The sequence below is a fragment of the Vigna angularis genome, chromosome 9, assembly GCF_016808095.1.
Source record: "Vigna angularis cultivar LongXiaoDou No.4 chromosome 9, ASM1680809v1, whole genome shotgun sequence".
In the NCBI taxonomy this organism is placed as follows: Eukaryota; Viridiplantae; Streptophyta; class Magnoliopsida; order Fabales; family Fabaceae; genus Vigna; species Vigna angularis.
In genome coordinates, this window is record NC_068978.1 from 12621581 (window position 1) to 12636891 (window position 15311).

The 15311-nt window shown below is 42.9% G+C and overlaps 1 long non-coding RNA gene across 1 annotated transcript; it reads left to right on the forward strand.

Moving 5' to 3' along the window:
- Nucleotides 1-3875: 3875 nt before the first annotated feature.
- Nucleotides 3876-12038, forward strand: LOC128193849 (uncharacterized). Its single transcript, XR_008245162.1, has 3 exons — nt 3876-3940; nt 4816-11682; nt 11871-12038. It is a non-coding gene; the product is annotated as an uncharacterized LOC128193849 (long non-coding RNA).
- Nucleotides 12039-15311: the final 3273 nt, after the last annotated feature.

Consider the following 15311-nt stretch of genomic DNA (forward strand, 5'->3'; position numbering starts at 1 on the left):
ATGCCCTGAAATTTCCTCTATCTGCACTTTAGCCCCTTCTGAGTTTCTGAAATTGCAAGAAAACCCCTCAGTTGACCAGATTTGACCAGACTTAAGCAGTGTTGACCAGCTTGGACCAGAGAAGGACGTGCCCAATGGGAGCTCGACACGTGTCAGGCTCCTCCCTACCCAAAATTAGGGTTCAGAATTGGGGAAAGGGCTTCCCCCTCTTCGCCGTCTGCCTGCGCCGCCTCCCTGCTCTTGCGTCTTTGATTTTGTTGTGTTTTTGGATTTGTAGGTGGAGGTCTGATTGTAGAGTGGGAAGGTGCGGTGGCGTGTGTGATGGCTACCATGGAGGTTGGGCAACGGCAAGGAAGAAGAGACGCTCTCTGTCGCAATGAAGGAAACGAAGATGGAGAAGCTTGATCTCACCGTTTATTGATGGCGCGATTGGGTTTTCTGGGTTTTTTGCTATGTGAATTTTCTGAGTGCAGGTGGTTGAGACACGACTTTGCAGAGGCGCGATGGTGGTGACGGCGAGAAGCGTGGTCTGATGATGGTGATGTGCGTTGAAGGTTGCGATCTGCGGCGCGGCTTGGAGATGGAGGTTTCAAAAGCGGCGGCCCTTTCGCAAATGGAGGAGGAGCTCGCTGGTTTGATGGCGACGACCTTGGTGGTTGCGCGGTTGCTGTGGTTATTGGCCGTGGAAGAAGGTGGTTGATGGTGGTGATTTCAGAGGAGCTTTGCATGATGAAGATGGTGGCGGAGTGGTGACCGACAAAGCGACATCCATGGCAGAACCGCGATTGTCGAAGGCGGAGAACTCGCGTCTGGTCTCGCGATGGCGGCAGCTTCACGGCGGCATGGTCCGGCGAAGGCGGTGCAACATGATGGCGGATGCTCGAGAATGATGGTGGCTGTCCGGTGACGGAGCGGCGTTGGGGCTTGCGGCGGCGGCACGGCAGTGGCGGCTAGGGTTTGGATTAGGGATTCCCTTTGGAGAAGATGATGCACATGTCTTAGGGCTGAGGTGGCGTGTACTGATTGGTTCACTAGTAAGTGAAAGGATTAATGATGTGGCATCATCTGGATGGTTCAATTTGTTAATGGTGGACTTCCACGTGGCATGATCTGGTGAAGTTTGGCTTAGGAGGGGTATGGGTAAGGAAATTTAGGGGGTGTATTTAGAATAGGGTTACTGTTTGGCTTAGTATTGGGCCTGTTTAAGAGAAGAGGGGTGTATATAGGGAAATTGGGAGGTGCAAGGGTAAAAGTTGTCTGTATGGCCCATCTGTACATTATTTTCCAAATAAAACTTGATTTTGGGCCTTGAATTGCCATTTGGACCAATAAAACTTATATTCTCAGCTGCACAAATAAACATTAGAATATCCAAGAATAATTTATGCGCTAAAACTTACTTTTTACGTCTCTTTATTTCCCAAACCTAATAATTCCAATCATCACAAATTCACTTAAAATCAACCATTTAAACACAATTATCCCATCAAAATTTTAATTTTCAAACATAAATGTGGGCATAAATATGCACTCATCAATCATCTCATCCTGCATACTTATCAAAGTAGCGCAAATCACCCTGCTTACTTACCAAAGTAACGCAGACCCAACATCTACTCGCCTACTTACTAAAGTAGCGCAAACCAACATCATTTACATTATTTCAACAAATTATTCATAATCAACCACAACCCATCCAAAACTAATCATACTCAACAAGCATAAGAGAACCGGTGAACTTTTCTCAATTCCCTTCTGTCTACTTACCAATGTAGCATAAATTAACCAAATTACATTTTCCTAACATACCATTCATAACCAATCACATGCCATCTCAACCACTAATCCCAAACCAATCATGCTCAACAAGCACATAATAACCAATCAACATATCTTAGTTTCAATTCTGCCTACTTACCAAAGTAGCACAAATTAACCAAATTACCTTTTTCAACATATTATTTATCGATGATCTGAACCAATCAAAATAATCAACAACATGTTTGGATCATATGGTAAGCTTTTCAGTCCAATCCAACGGTTAATGAGGCGGAAATCATCAATTTTGTATAAATGATCCAAAAACATAAATTAAGCAATATTGAGATCCCTGAGAAGTTACGAAATTATTATATCTAAATCGGTACCTCCAATCTAAAATCCGAACGGGCAAAGTATGTCCCTATCTGTTAGGAACTTTATACTAAAGTTTCAGGTTAATCTAACGGTTACTAAGTAGATATGAAGGTTTTACCAAGGTAACTCAGAGACAGAAATTTAAGTGGTTCTCGGTTAACCTCAAAATACGGAATGAATTCCTCTAAGCACAGACATCTAATTCCAAATCGGAGAGGTCAAGATCACCTAATATGTCTTATGAACTACATACTAAAGTTTGGGCTCAATCTAACGGTAAATGGAATATATATGAAATTTTTACCATTATAACTTAAGAACAGAATTACAGTGTTCATCAAATATTTCAAACTTTCGAAATTTCTTTCTCTAAGCATAGACCTTCAATTACAAATCCGATGGGTCAAAGTGTATTCATATGTCTTAGAGATCATATATCAAATTTTGAGGTTGATCTAACGGTCAAATAGGTCAGAATCTATATTTTACCGAGACAACTTAGTAACAGAACTACAGGGTTAACTAATTTACTCAAACTTACAGGATTTATTTCTCCAAGTACGGACTTCTATTTTCAAATCTGAACGGTCAAAGTTTAGTAATATGTCTTAGGATTCACATATTAAAATTGTAGCTAAATCCAACGGTGAAAACAATTAATAGAAAATTTTCACCATAGTAACTCGAAAATAAGAAATCATAATCATGAAAACCAAATTTTACACAAGTCAATAGATAACTACCATTACTAAATTTTAACATATTCATATTCATATTCATGATCATAACAAGAAAGGATTAGCTCCCCTTCATCAAAATCAAGCAATTGGAACCATACTTTTAACCACAAAATTCTAGAAATTAAGTTGAGTTAGCTCCCCTTACCTCATGAAGACTAAAACACCTTAAACTCTTCTTCAAAGAGAGCAACTCCTCTCCTCCTTGCTAGACCAAGTCAGCCTCCACACTTAGGACACTTAGGATTTTCGTTCACCTACCACCAAGGACCTCTCCACTCTCCCCCAAAACTCCAAATCTGATTTGGAATTAAAAGAAGATGCCTTAGACAACTAAGGACCCATGCACTTGGCACTTAGCAATAATAAACAACCAATGGACCATCCTAAACCATTTTCCAGCCCTTAAACATGGTAGGAAAGTCTCCAAAGGGTCCCAAAATGTTCTCCTAGTGCAGAACACAACCTACCCACTCCAAAAAGTCGCAACTTGTAAAAATACACCTAAAATTAAGATTGGACGCTAGTCCCTGGACAGCAAAACTGTCACGTTTTCCCCAGCTCGGTTAGATCCCTTCCCGAAGTCCAAAATATGCGTATGAGTAGTCAAATTGAAGCTCTTTGAGTCTAGTTTCCAATAAAACAAGAATCAACTCAATTGATACTTTCTACAAAACGTTATAATTAAAATAGTAAACCATGTCAAACCTGACAGCATTTCATTTTACATTATAACTTGAACTTTTTACAATTTGGTAAATTCTTGAGGTTCTAGGGTCTTACACAGGGGAACTTTTGGAAATATAATTTGGGACATCAAGGGAGCTGCCACGTCATCCTTCACTTGCCACATCAGCATTTTTATTTAATTTAAGTTATAATTTCTTTTTTAGGCATTTTTTGGTAGATTTAAGTTTTGGGCTGTTTTTGGATGTTTTTGGAGAGGCCCATTAGTGAAATCTGACCTAGGGTTTTGGGAAAAAAGGGGAGCAGCCCCCAAAACATTCTCTTATGCTCTCATTTCCGTATTCTTAGGATTGGACAGCAAAGGGAACTCTCTCCCACAGGTTTCATTTTACATTTTTCAACACTTTGAATTGGAGCAATTTAATTTCAATTTCTGCACTTTTGTGTTGTCCATTGCTTTCGTTTTTCTCTACCTTCTTGTTGTGCACTTTCATTTTGCATTCCAAATCTACATTTGCAAATTCGTTTTCTTGGGTTTGCGATTTTGTGCTTTGAAGTTGCGTTTTTCTTCATTTGGTTTTCGTTGTGATGCATTGGAATTTCGTTTTCTGCATTGGGTCTTAGTTTTCGTTTTCTATTTTAGGGTCTTCGTTTTTTGTTTTTGGCTTTTCTTTTTTGTAGATTTTATTGCTTGGTTCTATGTTGAAATTTGTTGAAATGGAAGGGTAATTCTGCTGGGTTGGACACTAGAAAGATTGCGCTATTTCATGAGATTATTGTGCTTAAGCGTATGTTATTCTTGAGTGCCCTCCATCATAATTGAATCTTTTTTGGTCATTCCAATTAGGACACGCTTAGTGCAGTAATTGGGTTTAATTATCGCTTAGTTAATTAAGTTGTATGGTCCAAAATCGACTAATTATTGATGCATTGCGTTCACTTAATTCACATTTTATGAAAATGGGATTTGTCTTTGCTTAGTTGATTGATTCTATTGGATTAAGGGTGAGAGGAGCAATTAATTATTGTTAATCTAGGATTGAAACATTTGCAATTAAACTGGTGGCCAACCTATTTTGCACTATTGTTTGAATTCGGCTTGAATTTGGTAGCATTTTAGTTCACAAAACTGTCATAAATCACCCTCCACCATGTGTTTGACTTAATTCCTGAACCACTGTTTGGTCTTTGAGAGACGACCTAGGAGTCACTTCCTAGTCTATATTGCACTTAATTGTATATTAATTTTATTCAGGTACGACCTCAATCAAGCCTCATCCCGTAGCGTCGGACCTGTCAGAATACTTCCTCCAAATCTTCAATATGGCTCGAGCAGGATCCGGAACGGACCACCATGTCGTCCATATACACATCCATTCACCGCCAATCTGTTCCGCGAAGATTCTATTCATCAAGTGTTGGTAAGTCGCCCCCGCGTTCTTCAATCTGAAGGGCATGACTTCATAACTGTAATTAGCTTTTTCCGTTATAAAGGCTGTCTTTTCCCTGTCCGGTGCGTACATTGCAATTTGGTTATAACCCGAGTATGTCTCCAGAAAACATAGCATTTTGAGGCCGGACACCTTGTCAACCAAACCATCGATACTCTAGAGAGGGTGGGCATCTTTGGGGCAGGCCTTGTTGAGATCTGTGTAGTCGTTGCACATGCGCCATTTTCCACTAGCCTTTTACTCCATGACTACGTTTGCAAGCCAAGTGGTATAAGTCACCTCCTTCACGAATCCTGCCTCCTTCAATTTGTCGACCTCCTCCTCCATGACCTTCCTCTTCTCGTCAACCAGCTTTCTCCTCTTCTGGGCGACCGGTCTTGCCTCTTTGAATAGGGCCAGCTTATGAGACATGACTGATGGGTGTATCCTTGGCAAATTGGTGGACGTCCAGGCAAAGAGGTCTCGATTACGCCATAGAATGGACCAGAGCTTTCGCTCAACATCTTCCAGGCTTCCGGCTATCGAGGTGGTTTGTGAGGCATCGTTTCCTATTACTACCGATTTTAGTTCCCCTAGGGGCTCCATGCAGTCCTCTGTGTTAGTACGTGGGTCGAGGTAAGCCATGGCTACTTACTGAGTGTGGATGAAGCTTTAGGTAAGCAGCATAACACTCTTGCGCTATTTTCTGATCTGCCCGAACGGTGCACACCGTCCCCCTCCCCGTCGGATACTTCATGGTGAGGTGTGGGGTTGAGACTATTGCGCCAAAAGCGTTCAGGCAGGGCCAACCCAAAAGAACATTGTAAGATGTGTTGGCCTTTACCAACATATACCGCACCCACATCTCGTCACTATCTCGGCCGGTTCCCAAGCGAGTGCGAAGATCTACGTAGCTACTTGTGTCCACTAGCTCTCCAGCGAAACCCACTATATGTTCATTATAAGGGACTATAAGATCCTCAGTCAAGTCCATCTTCTGGAACGTCCTCTAGAAGAGGATGTTGACAGAACTGCCCTGATTGACAAGTACCTTGCTCACGCTATACCTAGCTATCTCGGCAGTAACAACCATACGGTCATCCTACTCCCGGTCGGGAGCATTAAAATCTTCATAAGTGAAGGTGATTGGAGGCATAGTGCTTCTAGGCCTATACACAGCATGGACCGACCGGAGAGCCTGTACGTGCCGTTTTCTAGCCGACGACGACGATCCGCCTTCGGCAAAGCCGTCGGAGATCGTGTTGATGTGACCACGTAGTGACCGGTCATGGCTTCCGCTGCGGCTTCAGCTCCGCCTTCGCTCCGACTAAGGGTGATTATTTTCCCCTATCGTGGACGACCCTTGTACTCTCGCTTTTTCGGGCTTCTCCGTCGTGGACTACGTCAAGATCGTTAAACATGTTTGGCTGGCCGCTCGGCCTTCACGTACTTCTTTAACTGACTCGCTCGAACCAGCTCCTCAATCTTGTCCATCAGGGTTACACACTCCTCCGTAGTGTGGCCCATGTTCTTGTGGTATAAATAGTGTTTGTTACCATTCGCCCCTGGTGGCATGGGGCGTCGCTTCTGCGCCGGAATCAGTTTCGCGCTCAGCACCTCTTACAATATCTTCGCCCGAGGAGCGTTCAATGGGGTGTACTGTTGAAAATGAGACCCTTTAGGTAACTCTTTGTTTGAACTCTCCCAGTCTTCCGAACGGACCGCCTTGCTTCTTGGTATCCGTCTTCTCCCCCTTCGCTTCTTGACCCTCCTTCCTATAGCTTTGTTTCATCTCTTCTACCCTTATTTCGTCGGCCACCCGTTCTCTCAGCTCTTCCATGATCTTTGGTGCCCGTCGGCACACACTATCCTTAAAGGGTCCCGGCTTCAAGGCTGGTAGTATGTATTGGAGGGCAAGCTCGTAATTAAGACCCTTTACCCGCCGCACGATTTTCTGATAGCGATCCATAAAAGTCCTCAAGGGTTCTTCATTCCCCTACCTTAGGTTCACGAGCTCAAAAATGGTTAGGTCGTAAGCCCGACTACTAACGAACTGGCGTCCAAACATGACTTTGAGGCTCTCAAAGTTTTCGATAGAATTAGGGGGCAGCGAGTTGAACCACTCTAATGCCTCTCCTTCGAGCGATAGAGAGAAAGCTCGGCACTAGATAGTGTCGTTCCCGGTGTTGAACGCCAGTCGGTTGGTCGTCTTGATATGATCGTCCGGATCAGTCGTCCCATCATAAATCTTGAAATTGGGCGGGACGAACTGTTCGGATATGTGAACATCCATAATAGTTTGGATGAACGGTAAGTTTCCGGAAGTGCTCTCGGCTTTCACCACCAATTGTCTACTAACTACAACACTCTCGGCAAGGATGATCTTTGTCCCACTCTCTCGGACCCTGGTCTCGGTCGGCTTCCACGTCTCGTCCGACATAGTATTTTGTTCAGTCCTCTCCTCCTAAGCAGCCTTGCCCCGACCCTCTAGTGCCTTCTACCCCGTTTTCGGGATCTTCTTCTAAGCAATCTAAGCCGAACACTTGGCCCGAACGACTGCCAACTCAGCCTCATGACGTTGTTGTTTTCTTCCATTTTCTGTTGTAGCATCCTAATCATCTCTGTGGGGTCTTTAGTGCTCATGTTCCTCGTGGTCACCATTGGGTTTGACAAGTCCATCTTCTGGAACGTCCTCTAGAAGAGGATGTTGACAGAACTGCCCTGATTGACAAGTAACTTGCTCACGCTATACCTAGCTATCTCGGCAGTAACAACCATACGGTCATCCTACTCCCGGTCGGGAGCATTAAAATCTTCATAAGTGAAGGTGATTGGAGGCATAGTGCTTCTAGGCCTATACACAGCATGGACCGACCGGAGAGCCTGTACGTGCCGTTTTCTAGCCGACGACGACGATCCGCCTTCGGCAAAGCCGTCGGAGATCGTGTTGATGTGACCACGTAGTGACCGGTCACGGCTTCCGCTGCGGCTTCAGATCCGCCTTCGCTCCGACTAAGGGTGATTATTTTCCCCTGTCGTGGACGACCCTTGTACTCTCGCTTTTTCGGGCTTCTCCGTCGTGGACTACGTCAAGATCGTTAAACATGTTTGGCTGGCCGCTCGGCCTTCACGTACTTCTTTAACTGACTCGCTCGGACCAGCTCCTCAATCTTGTCCATCAGGGTTACACACTCCTCCGTAGTGTGGCCCATGTTCTTGTGGTATAAATAGTGTTTGTTACCATTCGCCCCTGGTGGCATGGGGCGTCGCTTCTGCGCCGGAATCAGTTTCGCACTCAGCACCTCCTACAATATCTTCTCCCGAGGAGCGTTCAATGGGGTGTACTGTTGAAAATGAGACCCTTTAGGTAACTCTTTGTTTGAACTCTCCCAGTCTTCCGAACGGACCGCCTTGCTTCTTGGTATCCGTCTTCTCCCCCTTCGCTTCTTGACCCTCCTTCCTATAGCTTTGTTTCATCTCTTCTACCCTTATTTCGTCGGCCACCCGTTCTCTCAGCTCTTCCATGATCTTTGGTGCCCGTCGGCACACACTATCCTTAAAGGGTCCCGGCTTCAAGGCTGGTAGTATGTATTGGAGGGCAAGCTCGTAATTAAGACCCTTTACCCGCCGCACGATTTTCTGATAGCGATCCATAAAAGTCCTCAAGGGTTCTTCATTCCCCTACCTTAGGTTCACGAGCTCAAAAATGGTTAGGTCTTAAGCCCGACTACTAACGAACTGACGTCCAAACATGACTTTGAGGCTCTCAAAGTTTTCGATAGAATTAGGGGGCAGCGAGTTGAACCACTCTAACGCCTCTCCTTCGAGCGATAGAGAGAAAGCTCGGCACTAGATAGTGTCGTTCCCGGTGTTGAACGCCAGTCGGTTGGTCGTCTTGATATGATCGTCCGGATCAGTCGTCCCATCATAAATCTTGAAATTGGGCGGGACGAACTGTTCGGATATGTGAACATCCATAATAGTTTGGATGAACGGTAAGTTTCCGGAAGTGCTCTCGGCTTTCACCACCAATTGTCTACTAACTACAACACTCTCGGCAAGGACGATCTTTGTCCCACTCTCTCGGACCCTGGTCTCGGTCGGCTTCCACGTCTCGTCCGACATAGTATTTTGTTCAGTCCTCTCCTCCTAGGCAGCCTTGCCCCGACCCTCTAGTGCCTTCTACCCCGTTTTCGGGATCTTCTTCTAAGCAATCTGAGCCGAACACTTGGCCCGAACGATTGCCAACTCAGCCTCATGACGTTGTTGTTTTCTTCCATTTTCTGTTGTAGCATCCTAATCATCTCTGTGGGGTCTTTAGTGCTCATGTTCCTCGTGGTCACCATTGGGTTTGACAAGTCCATCTTCTGGAACGTCCTCTAGAAGAGGATGTTGACAGAACTGCCCTGATTGACAAGTACCTTGCTCACGCTATACCTAGCTATCTCGGCAGTAACAACCATACGGTCATCCTACTCCCGGTCGGGAGCATTAAAATCTTCATAAGTGAAGGTGATTGGAGGCATAGTGCTTCTAGGCCTATACACAGCATGGACCGACCGGAGAGCCTGTACGTGCCGTTTTCTAGCCGACGACGACGATCCGCCTTCGGCAAAGCCGTCGGAGATCGTGTTGATGTGACCACGTAGTGACCGGTCACGGCTTCCGCTGTGGCTTCAGATCCGCCTTCGCTCCGACTAAGGGTGATTATTTTCCCCTATCGTGGACGACCCTTGTACTCTCGCTTTTTCGGGCTTCTCCGTCGTGGACTACGTCAAGATCGTTAAACATGTTTGGCTGGCCGCTCGGCCTTCACGTACTTCTTTAACTGACTCGCTCGGACCAGCTCCTCAATCTTGTCCATCAGGGTTACACACTCCTCCGTAGTGTGGCCCATGTTCTTGTGGTATAAATAGTGTTTGTTACCATTCGCCCCTGGTGGCATGGGGCGTCGCTTCTGCGCCGGAATCAGTTTCGCACTCAGCACCTCTTACAATATCTTCGCCCGAGGAGCGTTCAATGGGGTGTACTGTTGAAAATGAGACCCTTTAGGTAACTCTTTGTTTGAACTCTCACAGTCTTCCGAACGGACCGCCTTGCTTCTTGGTATCCGTCTTCTCCCCCTTCGCTTCTTGACCCTCCTTCCTATAGCTTTGTTTCATCTCTTCTACCCTTATTTCGTCGGCCACCCGTTCTCTCAGCTCTTCCATGATCTTCGGTGCCCGTCGGCACACACTATCCTTAAAGGGTCCTGGCTTCAAGGCTGGTAGTATGTATTGGAGGGCAAGCTCGTAATTAAGACCCTTTACCCGCCGCACGATTTTCTGATAGCGATCCATAAAAGTCCTCAAGGGTTCTTCATTCCCCTACCTTAGGTTCACGAGCTCAAAAATGGTTAGGTCTTAAGCCCGACTACTAACGAACTGGCGTCCAAACATGACTTTGAGGCTCTCAAAGTTTTCGATAGAATTAGGGGGCAGCGAGTTGAACCACTCTAACCCCTCTCCTTCGAGCGATAGAGAGAAAGCTCGGCACTAGATAGTGTCGTTCCCGGTGTTGAACGCCAGTCGGTTGGTCGTCTTGATATGATCGTCCGGATCAGTCGTCCCATCATAAATCTTGAAATTGGGCGGGACGAACTGTTCGGATATGTGAACATCCATAATAGTTTGGATGAACGGTAAGTTTCCGGAAGTGCTCTCGGCTTTCACCACCAATTGTCTACTAACTACAACACTCTCGGCAAGGACGATCTTTGTCCCACTCTCTCGGACCCTGGTCTCGGTCGGCTTCCACGTCTCGTCCGACATAGTATTTTGTTCAGTCCTCTCCTCCTAGGCAGCCTTGCCCCGACCCTCTAGTGCCTTCTCCCCCGTTTTCGGGATCTTCTTCTAAGCAATCCGAGCCGAACACTTGGCCCGAACGACTGCCAACTCAGCCTCATGACGTTGTTGTTTTCTTCCATTTTCTGTTGTAGCATCCTAATCATCTCTGTGGGGTCTTTAGTGCTCATGTTCCTCGTGGTCACCATTGGGTTTGACAAGTTACTCGGTCCCACGGTGGGCACCAAAATGTTTCGGGTGTAAGGTCGAGTTACTTCCAACACCTGCACAATTGCTGCTATGAGACCGTCCGTTCTTCTACTCGAGTCTTCGTCTCTTATCAGCCGTCCGGAGGTGTACCTGCCAAAGGTTCTCCGATTCTAAAGTCAATGAGTTGTCCGTTTGGTAGCTCAATTCACAGTAAATACTCTTATCTACTTCTTACTTTTGACCTGTATTTATAGTTTTTGTCGTGGGCTTGGAATTAGCAGAATCTTGATCACGGCCCAATCCCAGCCCAATACCTCTAATCATTATTTACTTTAATCTTTGTAAGAATACCTGATTATGGATTTTCACCGGTCGTTCATTACTGACAATCCTGCTAAGTTGATCACATGGTGGCTTTATGGTCGTCCGTCCCATAATGTACATGCCGATCGTTCATTATCGATTGTCCGACTAGGTTGATCACATGATGGCTTTATGGCTGTCCGCCCTTACGGTATACATTGTAATTGCTTTGTATTGTCTGAACGATGATACTAAGAAAAGGAAGGTTTGATTTTGTTGCTTGACGTGGGCCCATCCATATGCATTCTGTTCTTCCTTGAGACTGAAAAAGTCTGCTCCTTGCGTGTACAAAAGAAGGTATTAATCATTCTCATCCTCTTTCTTATTCAAAGTTTCATTTTGTTGTTGTTATTTCAGACTTGTGTGTTTGGTTTAAATGTTTTTCAATGTTGTTTCTTAATATCTAGCCAAAAATCTTGTTTATTTGGTTCTGTTTGAATAACAGGATCCTTTTGTGTTGGTTCTGATTTTGTGTTTATTTGCAGATGATGTTTAGAAAAGATGATAAAGTTGGAATAGTGTTATTTGGAACTAAGGGTACTCACTCGCTTTAATCTTTGCTATACAATTAATCTTGTTGATTTGGTTTTACGTGTATTACTTATTTTATTGTCATGTGATTCACTAAAAAGGGTGGCTGTCTGTAATGCAGAAATGGAGAGTAATAACAACAAATTTTGGATCACTTTTGCCATTTTTTTTCTTGATTAACAATTTAGTTTACTTTACTTTTTATATTTTTAATTTTAGTGATTTGAGTTCAATATTTTTTATTTAATTAAATTTGAATATTTATTAAATAAAATAAATATTGTCAGTCTCAAAATATAGCTTATTTTTTATTTTGAAATGTGTTATGTGTTGAATTAGAAGGTTTTAAGTAAAAAACACTTATATTTTGATATTCGAATAAATTCAGACACATCATATTTTTCAAAAATTAAGGTAAATTTAATATAAAAAAGACTATATTCAGTTGTAAATTTAACGAAAGAAATCGTAGTAAGATTTTTTTTTAAAAAAAAATAGAAAGTCAATGGAGTATGCAATTGACCAAAAACAGATACTGGGATTAAAAGAAATCCAAACCTAAACCAAATTAATAATTAAGTTTTTTTTCTCCGTTGTTTTTGCTATCTTTGTAAATAAAATCTACTCCATGTTGACTACAGTGGGCTTTTTTAATTATGATATTTCAATTCCACTTTCTTAGTAATATGTTAACTTCACCAATGTGTCGCATTCTCGTTGGTATATGTGGAAGAGATTTGAAAAAATGATTAGAAATGTTGTAAATCAGAAAAGATTTTCATTTAGCGACTTCATTTTTAGGTTTCAAAAATGAGAATCTCATTTGTACGAGAGAACATGAGAGAACGTGAAGTCACCCACAAGCGTTGCCTAAGCAGAAGCGGTTGGTATATGTGGAAGAGATTTGAAAAAATGATTAGAAATGTTGTAAGTCAGAAAAGATTTTCATTTAGCGACTTCATTTTTAGGTTTCAAAAATGAGAATCTCATTTGCACGAGAGAACATGAGAGAACGTGAAGTCACCCACAAGCGTCGCCTAAGCAGAAGCGGCTTTGCACCGTTCAATGGACCACCGATGTTCCACCGTTTCGAAGTATTAATAAACGTGGAAACCACCATTGATGTGGTTTTTGGAAGTTTTTCGTCGTTCCTTTTGCTAATCATTTGTTCTTGTTCAGTGGGTTTGAGTTATTTTATATTTTTTTTACCATTTAGGAGTTGTTTTTTTTGGGTGTTTATTGTGGTATTGTGGTTGAATTTTTGTTGATCATTTTGGAGTTCTTGTACTTTTTCGGTGCAAAGTTTCAATTTTTTGGGTTTGTGATTGTTGTTGGGTTATTTTGACTTATCTTTTGTACAATGTTTCCTTTGACAGTCATGGATTCCATTAGACAACAAGCTCAAAACAATGTAAGTAAATGTTGTATTGAAAATTTATTAGTTTCTTTCAATAATGTTGGATAATGATTGTTTTTGTTGAAAAAAAAATTTAGTTTCGATTGCGACCGTGGTGTGACACGAAAGCCATAGTTGAGATAAATTGTGTATTAAGACAAAATGATCGTATGAGTATCGACGAGACTCCGTTCAACTGGGCTCTTTATATGAAGAGGTCGATTGACATATGCACACCATTGTTGAAGGAAATGGTTACCTAGTGGGTTGGGCACAATGAATCCTTCCTTCTCAAGCAAATAATGGTATTGTTTACTGTGGCGGATGTTTGCATGAGTTTAGGCTTGAGTGTTGGGGGTTTAGAGGTTAATTTTGATGATAATATTTGTGGTGTTGTGAGTGAAACATTTAGTTCAAAGTTGATATGGAATAGCATGCTTAGAGAATAATAAGCATAAGACTAAGACAATTAAGAAATGGAAAAGACTAAAATTGGAAGAGAGAAGAATAGAAAAACTTATGGAAGTGAAGACATGCCACTTGAAATGATCCAAGATAAGTGTCAAGGAGATCGCCACTTGCTCCACACAAGATAAGATCTCACAAGATGACTATGAGACAGATTTCTATCTCAAAGAAGATAAGCAAATGAATGCAAATCACTCTTATATTCATTCAGTCAAAGGTCTGTACAAAAGGAGACCACTAGGTTGCTTATATAGCCTTAAGGATGAAGTAAGTGAAGATAATTAAAGGATGTGGGACTTAGAAAGCTTCAGGGTATGGACAACAGCGTCCCAAGGGTGATTAAGTCTCACATCTCTTAATTCTTTCACTTCTTAAGGGTTTATAAGCTTCCTAAATGGTCTAGAAATCAAAACTACAAACTATGCATGATTAACTTGTGCTACAAGCAACAAAATAAGAAGGCTTATTAATTATTCTTTTTTTTAAGTCTAAACTATGTGAAGTCCCACATTGCTTGTACTTTAAAGAAAAGAAGAGTATATAAGCTTCTTTACAACTAAACAAAGAGAAAGAAACTAGAAACTAGAATAGGCAAAACACAAGCCTAAGAAAACCTATGCTATTTCTTTTTTATGCTTGTTGTCACTCTTAAAACTCTTCATTCTTGCCCCATCTATGATCATATCACTAGTTAAAAAAAAGGGGATTAGAACGCGCTATATACGCCTTAGTTTTAGAGAAACCGAAGCGTATAAAAGCGTGGTGACATTTTCGTAGTTGTAGCCAAAGTATAAGCCTCGGTTGTCCAAAAATCGATGCCTAAAACGTGCTACTGCCTCGGTCCTGAGAACAACCGAGGTACAAAAACTTGCTGCAAACCTACAAATGGGACTTTTCACCTGCCAACTTTTCTGATATAGGGATACTGCCTCGGTTCTGAGAATAACCAAGGCAGAAAAGACTGTTGCCCACCTATAAAAGAACTTTTCACCCTGTCAGCCAGTCTGATATAAGGCTACTGCCTCGGTTCTCTGACCAAACAAGGAAGTAGAGGTTGACAAATTGAATTTAGAACGTTCTATGCACTGACAACCCATGTTCTGTCGCGGGCTCTACAGCATCGGTTGTCCTTCAACCGAGGCAATATGACTTTTATGCTTCGGTTAAGTGGGTAACTGAGGCATATAGTTATTTACATTTTTTTTTTAAATTTTCTCGAGGGTTTACGCCTCAGTTGCCTCTTTGATCGAGGTAGTAAGGGTGTTATTGCCTCGGTTATGTGGAGAACCGAGGCAGTATCCTATTTAAATTTCAAAAATTGTGAAATAGAACCACTCTTCTCTGTTCATCTTCTTCTCTGCGCGAACTTCATCCCTATTCATCACGTTTGCTTCCATCGACGGTGACTGCCGTTTGCTATCCTCGTCTCGTCCTCTCCGTGTGGTCAGCACCACCAACTACTTTGGTCGTTTCCTTCGCGATGTTTATCCCTCTGTTTGGCGCCTTTGGTTCCATCTCCGCCATCGGTGCA